Consider the following 12404-nt stretch of genomic DNA (forward strand, 5'->3'; position numbering starts at 1 on the left):
TGACACCTTGATCTTGGACTTCTAGCCTCCAGAAGTGTGAGAAAATATACTTCGATGGTTAAGACCATCCAGTCTGTGGTATTTTGTATAGCAGCTTAAGCAAACTAATACACTTCCCTTCGCAGAGCCATGATATAACATCCCCCGCACGGGCATGCACTCAAAAAACACCTGGGAAAAGTGAACCATATCAGAGACAGGGCACTGAACACCCGAAAAGCACTGTCCCAGACAAGCTCTGTGCTGGAACAATGGATCTCAATGTCCATCAATGAATCCATGTAACTGTGAAGTTCAGAACGGCTATGAGGCTTTGTCAAAGCTTCTCCTGTGATTCCCGTGGCAGTTGGGGTGAGGTTGAGTAGGATGGACTGATATATCTGGCAAAATTGAAGTTCAGTGAAGTTAGGGGGTTTTGTTCAAAGTCAAAGAGCAAGCACAGGACAGAGGAAGGTCAAGAACGCAGTATTTTACGCCTCCGAACTCCATTTTTCCCCACTACTCAAAAACAAACCTCTGACTGATAGATTTTACAACATAAATGTGTAGAAATTCCATACCACCACAGCCACCATAAACAGAATCAAAAGATAAGCAACAAAGGGAAAATACTTACAAAATATATAACTGACAAAGGAACAATAACCATAACTTAGAATGAGCTCCTACAAATCAAAATAAAAAATACAAATATCTAAACAGTAAAATGGCAATGGGTATAAATATATGAGTCACAAAATGCATATGATTGGTCAATAAACAGAGAGAAGTATACTCAGTCTCATTGGCAACAAGAGAAATGAAAAACAGAGCAAGGAAATGCCTTTCCATTCACCCATCAGAGTTAACAAAGAGTAAAAAGAATGATGGGGTAGTCTCTGTTGACAATCCACACTGTTGGGAAGTATAAATTTATGCGTTCTTTTAGCTGAAAATTTGATAGTGCCTGTTGATATTTATCATGGGCATGGCCTTGTGACCTAGCAATTCCACACCTAGGCATCCACGCTGTGGGAAAGCTACACACATGCTCAAAGATGCATATTGAAGAAGCTTCACTAGAGCACTGTCTGAAATAATAAAAAATACAAAGAACCTAACTGTCCATCAATAGGGGAACGATTAAATGAATGATGATACACTACAAAAATCTATGTAGTAGTTATTTTTAAAATGAGAGGGGTCTATTTGTACTGACATGTAAAGATCTCCAAACTACATTGATAAGGGAAAAAGCAAGCTGCTTATCAATATGTACGATTTGACCTCATTTATATATATATAAGTGTGTGTGCATGGGGGTGTGTGTACTTACATGGCTTTGTAAATGCGTGGGGAGAGATCTGGGAAAGTACCGCTGTTGACAAACGGGTGTGTGTGTCTCTTGGGAGGGGAGTGAATGGAGGGAGGTGATGAAAGATGACTACATTTTATGTTATATATTTTAGAGTCATTTAAATGTTTTACAATCTTCTGTTTCTTAACTAAAGTAACCTCTCAACAAATCACAATTGGAAAGAAAGTGCCAGAATCAACTCCTGCTTCCGTTGAAACATCTGAGACCCTACAAAAGACTCTCTAATGGTAGAAGGTCAGGCATGAAGGGAGGTGCATACTGGGTGAGTTTGGAGGCAGGAGGCCCAGAAGTCACATCAGAGAAGCCACCACATCAGTGCACACAGACCAACCTGGCAGGCAGCAATCAGAGAGGGGCTGGATCATTTGGCGCACCCGTGGCACAATCCCCATGAGGCAGAGGAGCAGAGCCGTCCATGGTGACGGGCCCTGCAAAGAATGGATACAGCTGCAACCACGTGTGGGGGGCAGGAGGCTCAGGCCCCTGTCATCCGGCCAAGCTGCAGCCTCACCCCACCCTCAGCCACCAGGCTGCTGGCAGATGCTCACGGCCACGGACACCAGTGATCTTGAGAGTAAGGCCGTGGCTCAGGGATGAGGCCCAGGAGAGGCCACAATGTGGGCGTCCAGTCATCCACCTGCGTTCACCTCACCAGGCCTGTTCTGGGCTGCATGGTCCAGAGAGGCGTCCGGAGAGGTTCCAGAAAAGGAGAGGGGATGTTGTAGGCAAGTGTAGACAGAAGACAGGGAAGGCAAGAAGTTACAGATGTGCTGTTGCTCAGAAGAGCCATCCCTGAATGCACAAGCCCTGTCTGATGCCCTCCTTCGGGCCTTTACTACGCAGGCTTGAGTCACACCAACTGCCCCTCTTTGAAGCCCCCTACTTCCCAGTCCTGTTGCCACGCAACCATTGTCTTCCAACATCCTCTGTCCTCACTGCCAGGCAGGAGGCAGTGCTCACCGCCATGTCAATCTGGGCTCATGGGGATGGCATCCATGTCCACGGCTCATTGTCCTGTCTCCCTCCTGGTGTTTCCCCATCTGTGCCATCAGTATAGTCCTCTTCTCCAAGCTCCAGATCTCCACGGCCACCTGGATGTCCCCCACACTGAGCCCAACTGAGCCCAGCATCGCCCCTCTGCTCCCTCAGGGCAACCTTTCCCTCTCAAGACAATTCTGCCTTCAGGCACCAGCTGACCTGAGGGTCAGCTCCTGTGGTTTCTCCCTCTCCTTGGGCCCCTGCATGCAATGAGTCCCTAAGTCCTGATGACATTAAGTTCAAAATAGTTTGCAAATCCACACCCTCTTTTCCACCTGGGGACGAACCATCCCCTAGCTCATTTCAAAGGTCTTAGCTTCTACTTTTATCCCTTCTGATCCATCCTTCATGCCACCATAGGACAATTTACTGAAACTACCATCTGCTCCCTGTTATTTCCTTTCCATGGTTCCCTGATACCCACAGCAGCAAGTTCAAGTTCAAACTCCTTGGCAAACCACAGGCCACCAAGAGCTGAGCCTGTGGGCCTCAGTAACTGCCCACTCCCTATTCTTCATCTCCACCCACTGCTCCTCCCTCCCACGCCCTTTCTCACCTGGCCTGGGATCCTGCCTTTCTTTCCCTTGGCTGGCTCCTGTCCTGTCTTGACAATGGGGTATGGACCTTCCCTCCCCAGGGGAGCCTTACTTGACAGCTGCCACCTCAGAGAGCGGATGGAAGGCTACTCGGAGGAGGGACCTTCCTCAGAGGTCTCATCAAAGCCTTGCACATCCCTTGTTACACTCATTACACTGATTCGTAAAGATCTTGTCCATCTCCCTGCAAGTGGTCAGCACGTCGAGGGCCAGGACTGGGTCGTAGCCACGGTATTAGTTTCCTAGGGCTGCCACAAACTGGGTGGCTTCAAACAACAGAAGTTTATTCTCTCACAATTCTGGAGGCTAGAAGTTCACAATCGAGGTGTTGGTAGGGGCGTGCTCCCCACAAAAGCTGTAGGAAAGGATCCTTTCTTGATTCTTCCAGCTTCTGGTGGCCCCAGGTGCTCTCTGGCTTGTGGCAGCATACCTCTAATCCCTGCTTCCATCTTTCCATGGCCCTCCCCTGTATATCTGCATCTTCACATGACCTTCTCGTCTGTGTGTGTGTCCGAGCGCCCGCTTCTTATAAGGACACCAGTTGTATTGTATTAGGGACCATCCTCTCGACCTCATCTTAACTTGATTACATCTGCAAAGACCCTATTTCCAAATAAAGGTACATTCACAGGTATGGGTATTAGGACTACAGCATATCTTTTGGGGAGACACAATAGGACCCATAACACTCACTGGCGTTACTGATACCCAGCACTGAACCTGACCTGCAGCAAAGGCTCAGCTGATCCCTGTGAATGAACGACTGAGCCAGTGCGCTCTGGGTCCAGGTGGTGTGGGGGGCTGGGGGGAGTCCGAGGAGGAAGTCAGTTTGGAGGAGGCAGTTCTGCAGCTGGGTCTGGAGGATGTGGGAGAGGGAAGGGTCACGTCCGGACAGAAGGAGGGCCGCTGCATGGGAGAGGAGGAAGAGCCAGTCTGCATGAGGCCTTGCCTCTGTGTTTCGCAGTGCAGGGAGCTGGGCCAGCCTGCAGAGAGGCTTTCCAGGCCGGGCTGAGGCATCTGCCCTCAGGCTGGAGGGCAGGGGGCCAGGGAAGGTTGTCAGGAGAGCAATGACAAACGCAGAACCAGTGCTCCTGAAAGATGATTCTGCCTGAGACATACAGGGGCAAGTCTAAAAGGGGCCCACCCGAGGTCAAAGGATATTGCAAAAAGTCAGCTGATCATGAGGAACTGAACCAGGGCTATGGCAGCACGGCCTGAGGGAAAGGACCAAATCCAGAGAAAATGAAGTAGGAAAACAGACAGGGCATGGCCTCATGGGGCAAGGAAAGTAAGGAGGTGAGGCCCACAGGGACTGGGCTTCAAGGCGAGAAACAGAGGATGGGGGCCAGGGAGGCAGCCTGGGGAGAGCGGCAGGCCTACGGGAGTGACAGGAGTGGAGACAGGGTTAGTTAGCCTCCTGACGTGCCGTTCAATTAAAAACGCAAGCTCCTGGGGACACTCATTAAGTAACCACCGAGGTGGAGCATGTGTACCGAGCAGCTATACGAGATCCACACGGTTCATAAATAATTCAAGTTTATGGGCAAGAAGCATGTCTTTTTATATCAATGTCTGGTTCCCAAGCTGTTAGCAAAGGCATTTTTGGAGAAAGGTCTCAAACCGAGGGAACTAAAAACTCAACTAAATAACCTTTAAATGACCTCATCACCCCAGGAAATGGAAATCAATGCAGTCTGCAAATGCAACCAGGTGCTTGCAGAGGCTAAATGGAGCTGCTTCCCCAGCAGGGGAGCCAGGGGCAGAGGGCGCTGCACACCTCGGAGGCATCTGGGATTGGATTTAGGGGAAGCCCTTTTTGACAGCGCCTCAAGCAACACCTCAGGGTCCTCAGAGAGGCACTTCTGGAGCAGTCCAATAGGAGGGGCTCTTGCCCGAGGGGGCACAGAATAACGACCCCACACACACACCACCACCATGGATGAATTATTCCCTCGCTGGGCCTCAGGCTGTTCTTATACTGAGAGGTAAGCCTCATTCATTTGCAAGGGCCCTTCCACCTTCCAGCTCTGCTTACAGCTATGGCTGCTGTCCCTGTGGCTGGATCACAAGCCCCATCCCTGGGTAAGGATGGGATGATCTGACAGGCCTGGAAGGGAGGGTGCTGTCACCTCAGTGTGAGGATGGAGCATGGGATTGGAAGCTTGCTGCTTTCTATGCCATCGGCTCATCTGTGAGGCTCTCTTTCCTCGTGCGGGAGAGGCAGCTGCCGCAGTCAGACCTTGGGCACCTGTGATCTAAACCCCTCTGAGCCTCAGTTTCCTCATTTGTGCCACAGGGATGGTAATGGTTCTTATCTCACAGGGTTGTAGTGAGGACTGAGTTACTAGAGGAAAGCCTGGCCTGAAGTAAGCTACAACCCAGTGTTAGCTGCTATGACCACGGGCATGTGGGCCATAAACAGAAATCACACATTGTTGGAGGAAAACCCAGTATCAGAAAGAGAACCTCAGGAGGGACAGTGGCAGCCTCTCCCTGCAACGGAACCTCTGCTGCCACAAATCCTTTCCTGGAAGGGTTTCTCTGAACAGAGGCCGCTCATGGTCTTTGGCATTTCGGCTCCATTCCTTCTGGAGGGAACAGTCCCCTTGTCCTTTTGCCCAAGCGCCACTGCTGGCCAGCCAAGGTCCCTGGATGACAGCAGACCCAAGAACTGTCCCCACCTTGGGAATAACACTTGCAGCAGGACCAGGCTACCCCAAGGCAAACTACTGAGTCCTTTCACGGCCCTGATGGCTGTATAAACGTGACTGTGCAAGGATTTTTGTCTTAACATGCCTATATTCCTCTAAACACCAGTACTGATAAGACTACAGCAAGAGGTATTAAGGAGAACACTGGGCAACTGCAATTCTGTGCTTAATTTGTATAGCAGGCAAATGTTACTTTCTCTATGTTACGAACGACAAAACTGAGGCCCCGAGAGACTAAGACGGTTACAAAGAGGAAAATGAGAATTTGAACCCATGTCTTTCAATCTACAAATCTGAGCCTCTTTTCACTTCCTTACACAACACAGCTGTTGCCACCTTCCCTAACACTATTCTACCAACAACCCAAGATCAATTGTTTTCATCAAAATAAAATTTGTTCTCTTGCTAAATATTTATACTGTATCTTTATTTTCTGCCTTGGCCTTGGGAAATCCAGTCAGAAAGGTTCTGTTCCTATTTTTCATGCACATTTTATAATTGTGCATAGATGAAGGCTTGCATGTGAGGCAACCAAGTGCAGGACTTCTTAACAGAGACGGTGAGCTGGATCTAGGACTGAGCTGGATCACTCAGTCAATCCTCAAATGTTATCTTCCTCAGTTACACAGGAGAACTCGATCCCGTCTTAATTATTGAGGAGGCTTTAAGTTGCTCAGACAGTAATAAAAGTAGGTAGCCTGGATGCATCACAGATGTGGAGCATGCTAAACACACACACACACACACACACACACACACACACACACACACACGGTGCCAAAAAAATGTATATACATTTTAAGAAAAAAACTGTTACCAGTTTTTAAAATTGTAATACTCAATATATACTGGTAACAAAAGATGAATACAAGTCATGTGCATACTTTTTTTGGCACCCCCGGTATGTACCAAAAAAATCACCCTGTGTGTGTGTGTGTGTGTGTGTGTAGTGTGTGTATGTGTATCCATCCTAACTTGATCTAGGTATAAACTTTTGAGCTGTAAATGTATTTTCACAAACAACATGCAAAGCTCAAATACACTGTTTCCCAAAACAAAAGTCACGGCCTGCCGCTTGGCTGGCCTGCCATTATACATTTTGGACTTCACATTTTAATGAAACAAGTCAGTAAGCATGCCAAAGTACAGTTATGAGTCAGTTATCCTTCCAGACAACTACTCTCCAAAGAGATTTATTCCTTTGGCCAAAACACAAAGTGTTTACATGGTAGGTAAAAACTTACTTACCCAAAACAAAATGCTTCTCTTTCCCACAATAAAACTGGTCAAGGATCATATAAATCGAGTCTATATCAGAGGTATAGTTATTATACTTTCCCCTTATGACCTTTCATCTCTACAGAACACTGGCCAGAGACAAATGGTACCTGGGTACCGAGTGGTCTGCTTTAGGCAAGTACTGCTAGCACATTCTTGGCATGCATTTCCGTCAGCACTGCAGCACCGTTGCAGCTCACACTGACCCTAAACCCAGCACATTAGCTCACACATCTTTTCCATCTCTCTTTCATTTCATCAGCACTGTCAGGCCGATGAGCTGAGGAAGCTGCCCATCAGAGCCACTCCTGACGCACACAGCTTAGGCTAGACAGGCAGAAAACACAGACCCCCACCCTCCAGCATGAGCCTGTCAAAATTCAGCAGCTTCACTTACATCCATCAGGTTAGAACAGGCACCTCACATAGCTTGGATTCTAGCCCAGCTATACCTCTCCAGGGCTCTGGAGGGTGGTCTCTCCACCTCCACCCCTCTTCCTTGCAACCCCTCACCTCCCAACACACCAAAAGTCCCTTGTCGAGGAAGGAAAGCCCCCCCAACAGCCTGCCCGTCAGGTTCTAGGAGTCAAGAGGTCTATCTGTCTGACCTTGCCAGGTGATGGAGATGGGAATCGAATGCTGGTGGGATCGAAGGCAGAGGTGACCCATCAAGTTTAAACACATCTCCCCCTTTAGCAGGTGGCTCAAGGCAGGGGGGGAAGCTTTAAGGACCTAGGAAGCCCAAGGTTCCTCGGGCTGGGTAGTTGCCCAGCGTGACCCCAAACTGCTTACTCAGAGGCACAAGCTGGCTGGAGAAGGGCTTTTCCTGTGACAGGCACTACCGGAGTTTAAAATCCCCTTTGCGTGCTAGGAAAACACACACACACACACGCACGCACACACACACACACACACACACACACACACAAGCAAGGAATGCCTTCCCACTATCCACTCAAGAGCTCCTCTACCTGAGTCCAGCTCACTTACAACAGCCAAGTGCACTAAAGTGACCCTTGCTCCTGAAGCCATGGTCATGGCAGTTCAGGTGCCTAAGGAGACTGGAGGAAGGCAGGGAAAATGCTCTACCACTGGCTTGCAGCCCCAGTGAGGGCTCAAGCCTGCCTTCCCTGCTAAAAGATGGCTGGTCTCTGTCTGGGCTGAATTCCAATGGCTGGACTGCCTGGGGCCAGCCCCCTGTACAGAGAAGGGAAAGTATTGCCCCTGTGACACCAGTCCAGGCAAAGAGATATTCCCAGGGCCATGCAGTGGGCTGCAACTCGGGTGGGGAGGAGGCTATGCTGTGTGACTGTCCTTAGACTTCTGGCTAAGACCTGCCCTCTGTCCCAGGATTGGGGAAGTACCACAGCGAAGATCTGAGCCCTCAGCCCTGTAGGATGCTCAAGATGAAGACTGGAAGAAATTTACAATAGGAAAGGAACATTTAAAAGCCCAAGAGATCCCATTCCCAGGACCGGTCTGCCCCAACCCGGCTCCTCCTGCCCCAACTCACCCCAGGGACAGGCTCCCGGGTATGGAAGTGGGTCCGGCCGTGAGGCTGTGGGGACGCTTGCAGCTGCCGCCGCCGCCGCCTTCCCGCCGTTGCGCTCTCAGTCCATCTCGGTGCAGTGCCGGGTGCCACTGCCGCGCCAAGCCCGGGAGAAGAAGGGCGGTCCCCGGATTGGGTGTATGCTGCCCCGCGGCCCGGGGCCCGCCTCCCCGCCGCGGCCGCCCCTTCAGCACCGCGGACAGCGGCCAGCCCGCGCGCTCGGAGCGCAGCCAAGCCGAGAGGAGCCGTGCGCCCCCCTCCGCCCGCTGGTCCGTCAGCCTGAGCGTGGCAGGTGTGCCGCGCGCCGCGTCCTCATTCCTGCAGCCGGCTCCCCACCCACCCAAAGAGGCCTCCTCCGCCCCCCAAGACCCCGCTCCAAGAGCAAAGCGTGCCGCGAGCGGCCACTTGCCAGTCCCCGGAGGGCAAGACGCGCCTCCTTCAGCCCGGTCCCGAGCAGGGATCAGAGCACTCTTCCCGCCCAGAGGGCTAGACAAAGACGACCTATCCGTGGCGGGACGCCGGCGGGCAGCGGAAAGCACAGCTCAGCCTCTTAAAATGCGTGATCATGGCCCGGAACCCGACCCGGCACTAAGGGCGCTATCGCGGCCCAATCAAGGCCAAAGAGGGTTGGCCCTTCGCCTGGGCCCTGGGCGGGAGGGGCCCTTGGGTGGCCCTTGGCCCAAGCCCTCATTTCTCCACTGTCCTATGCCCTGGGGTTGCAAGCAGTTAACCAGTTAGAGTCTGTCTCAGGAGCTAGGGGGAGGAGGGCTGTTGGGGTCCCATCCCCACCTGAAATTCAATTCCCTCCCCCACATCCTTAGTGACAGAGTGCCAATCAACTAACAGATGGGACTACTGGAGCCTGGTGACATCATGCAGAACCACTTCCATGTTTTTCCTTTCTGTTCAAATCCCTCCCACTTCTCCTCGCTTCCAGTCAGGAAAGTCCAGGCTGAGATGGGGTCTGGCTCTGACTTTGCTTCTGCCACAGACCAGAAACGTGACATGGGCTATTCTCACCTCTGCCCTCAGAGAGCTTCAGTTTCTCCTCTGGGAGGTTGGGGTGGGGTGGGCTGGGGCCCCCTCTGGTTCCAAGTCTGCGATAACTCAGCCTATCCATCAGGTGAGAGGGGAGACCACAGGCTGGCGGGTCACCCCAGGCCCTGGCCACTTCATGGCCTCCCTTAGACCTTTCTGAAGTCCAAGATGAGGAGACCCTCCCCTTCACTGGACCGAACTGGCAACTCCTGCCTAATTCTTTTTAAAGCAACCACAACTTGAATGCCTCATTCATTCACATCCAAAAACATCTTCACTTTTACCATTTGGTTGAGTCCCCAGTTGAAAGGGGGACGACCAAATGGAATGAGTCCAAGCTGAGGTTACTAAATGCTGCCCGAGCAGGCAGGAGGCACTCTGCTCAAACACTCATGGGTCATGGCTGCTACACAGAGCGCAGAGCTGAAATATCCAGGAAGGGCCCGGTGGGAACAGGAGTGGGCAGTAGCAATTCAGGACACGTGGCAGGAAGGGGACAGAGGCTCCTTCAGTTTTTACATCAAGGAAAAAGAATCACAATCCACATGTGGTGCCTTAAAAAATAAACAAACCACTACTTCTACAGTCTTTTAACTTAATATTTTTTCCTCCTTTGAAAATTACTTCCAAGAGGGTTGTTGTTTTTGTTGTTTTGTTTTTTGTTTGTTTGCTTGTTTTTTGTAGCATACCATCAAAATGCAAAGACAAGAAACAAGTCAGGAGCCAGGAGCACCAGGTATGTGGGCTTCCTGCTGCAATGGTCCAAGGCAGCAGGTGGAAGAATGGGGTTCCCGATCACCTTCCAAACACCCAACATTTGCCAAGTGGACACATAAGTAGGGTCTCAAGTCTTTCTTTGTGCATTTCCTTATTTGGAATAGAATTTCTTGAGGATTTTGTGACAAAAGATTCCTTCCATTTAATTCCTTTAATTGTCTAACTTACGGGACATTCAGCAATCACCATGTCTGCTTCCTCACCTTCCAGGAGACCAGTGAGGGACCCAGGGAAGCCCATTTCTACACACACACACACACACACACACACACACACACACTACTAGCACAAAGCCCAGAATTTCTACTGATGTGATGCGCCCACATTTAAGACCACTAAAGACCCCAAAAGATTCAGGATTTGGAATTAACAGAAATAATCCAAGCCATATAGCAAGATATAACTTTTCAGTTATTTTCTAGGTTCTGGAAAAGCCTAAACACTGGAACACATTCCATTGATTCTCATCCACAAAGGCAGGAAGACACTTCTGTCCCAGACCCTCTTCGTGTCTGGCCCTGGGCTCCGGCCTGGCTCTTTGACCTTACTACACACTGTACTCCTGGCGGGCAGACTACGAATGCTGACCTGCTGATGACAAGTAAACCTGCCCCGACCTGCCTGGAATGTCACCTTTACTACCAATATTGCTGTTAAATCCCCATCAAACCCACCTTCTGCCCTCCAAGCCCAGATGCCACTTCTCTCCTTCTATTGTGCCCTGAAAACACGAGCATGTCCCCTCCTCCCCCCTCACAACCTGGTGCCCCAGGTTTCCCAGAGCTTCCTTAGCCCATTCTGTCCTTCTGACCTGCCTGGGGACCTGGCCCTGGCCCTCCTCCTCGCTCCCTGGTCCACCATGGCAGCCTCCTCTCTGGGCCCCTGCCTCCCCTCTGGCCACACGATTTTTCCTAAGAAACCTGGTATAGCCTGTAACTTCCCCTGTTGTGAACCTAAAATGCCATCACCCTGCTTGACCAAGTAAGGTTCCACTTCCAAGCCTAACCCTGTGGGTCCCAGGTAGATATCCCCTCTCGAGCCATCTCCCAGGCTCCCCTAGTGACAGCTTTGACCTCTTGCCATGATGTCTCAAGTCTGCCTTGACTGTCCCTTGTCAACTCTGAGCCTTTGCTCCACCATCTGTCACCTGGAATCCAGGTTCCTTGCCAATCCCCCAGGAGTGCTATGAAGTGCTACAGTGGCCACTGCTGGGCCTGGGGCCGTGGGGTGCTTGTAAAGAAGTTACCCTCCCGGGGCAGGGCTCCTCACCTTGTCCTTTGTCTCCACCTCCATTTCCTTGAGCCCCCAGAACACTGCCTGCCAGTATCATGCACCAGACAATCATTCCAACCATCTACACTGCTACCTACTTGCTCCATGCCCAGGCAACCTTCCTCTCCACAAAGCCCACAAGAATACTTGTCTTCTGTTTTTGTTGTGGCCTGTCAATTCCCAGCAGAGTGTTCAAAGTACTATTGAGAGGCACGCAATAGTTCTTAAATGAGAAAACTCAGAACAGGTATACCAAGAATGGCATAATTTTAAACCTGCTTTGGAATTTTATCTAATTCATCTTTTTTCTTTCTCCTCACCCTCAGGCCACACCCTGCCAAGCTGACGTTGGGATGGCAGGCAGGGGAGAAAGAGGCTCTGGGCTGCCAGAGAACCCACAGAACAAGTTCCTTGCTAGTGGACGATAAACACAAGGCTGAGAAGGTATTCTGCAGTATGTTATTAACATGGCTATATTCAGGTCCCTTCAAATAATTCTACAAACCAAATGACAGGGTAAATCAGAACCCACTGAACAGGCTAAGTGGCCTATTCTCACCATAGTAATGCCTCAGATACACAGCTGCTGCCAGGGACTGCTCCACAGCAGTGGTGAGGGGATGAGTAAGCCATAAGTCATTTTCTGCCTAACAGAAAATGTATTTGCCACTTCCATCAAAGTAGTAACTGGCATAACTACTCTAGGAACAAAGCAGACTAGTAAGCAGCTTTTAAAAGCAATAGATATAAAGTCAGACCAGGGATGTCACACACTAGCTATGAAATCT

The 12404-nt window shown here is 50.4% G+C and overlaps 1 protein-coding gene across 5 annotated transcripts in view; it reads right to left on the bottom strand.

Annotated features, from left to right (window-relative positions):
• Positions 1–12404, bottom strand: part of OSBP2 (oxysterol binding protein 2) — a 161851-nt gene that overhangs the window by 75842 nt on the left and 73605 nt on the right. Inside the window, exon 1 of one of the 5 annotated variants that reach the window (XM_074321898.2) lies at positions 8494–9216. The exons of the other annotated variants lie outside the window; for them this stretch is intronic. The gene's annotated coding sequence lies outside the window, so the exon portion shown is untranslated. Of the gene's footprint in view, positions 1–8493; positions 9217–12404 lie in introns of those variants that run through there. 5 annotated transcript variants of the gene reach the window in all.

The sequence above is a fragment of the Rhinolophus sinicus genome, chromosome 9 (assembly GCF_057876585.1).
Source record: "Rhinolophus sinicus isolate RSI-liver-muscle chromosome 9, RSI-T2T, whole genome shotgun sequence".
Classification (NCBI taxonomy): Eukaryota; Metazoa; Chordata; class Mammalia; order Chiroptera; family Rhinolophidae; genus Rhinolophus; species Rhinolophus sinicus.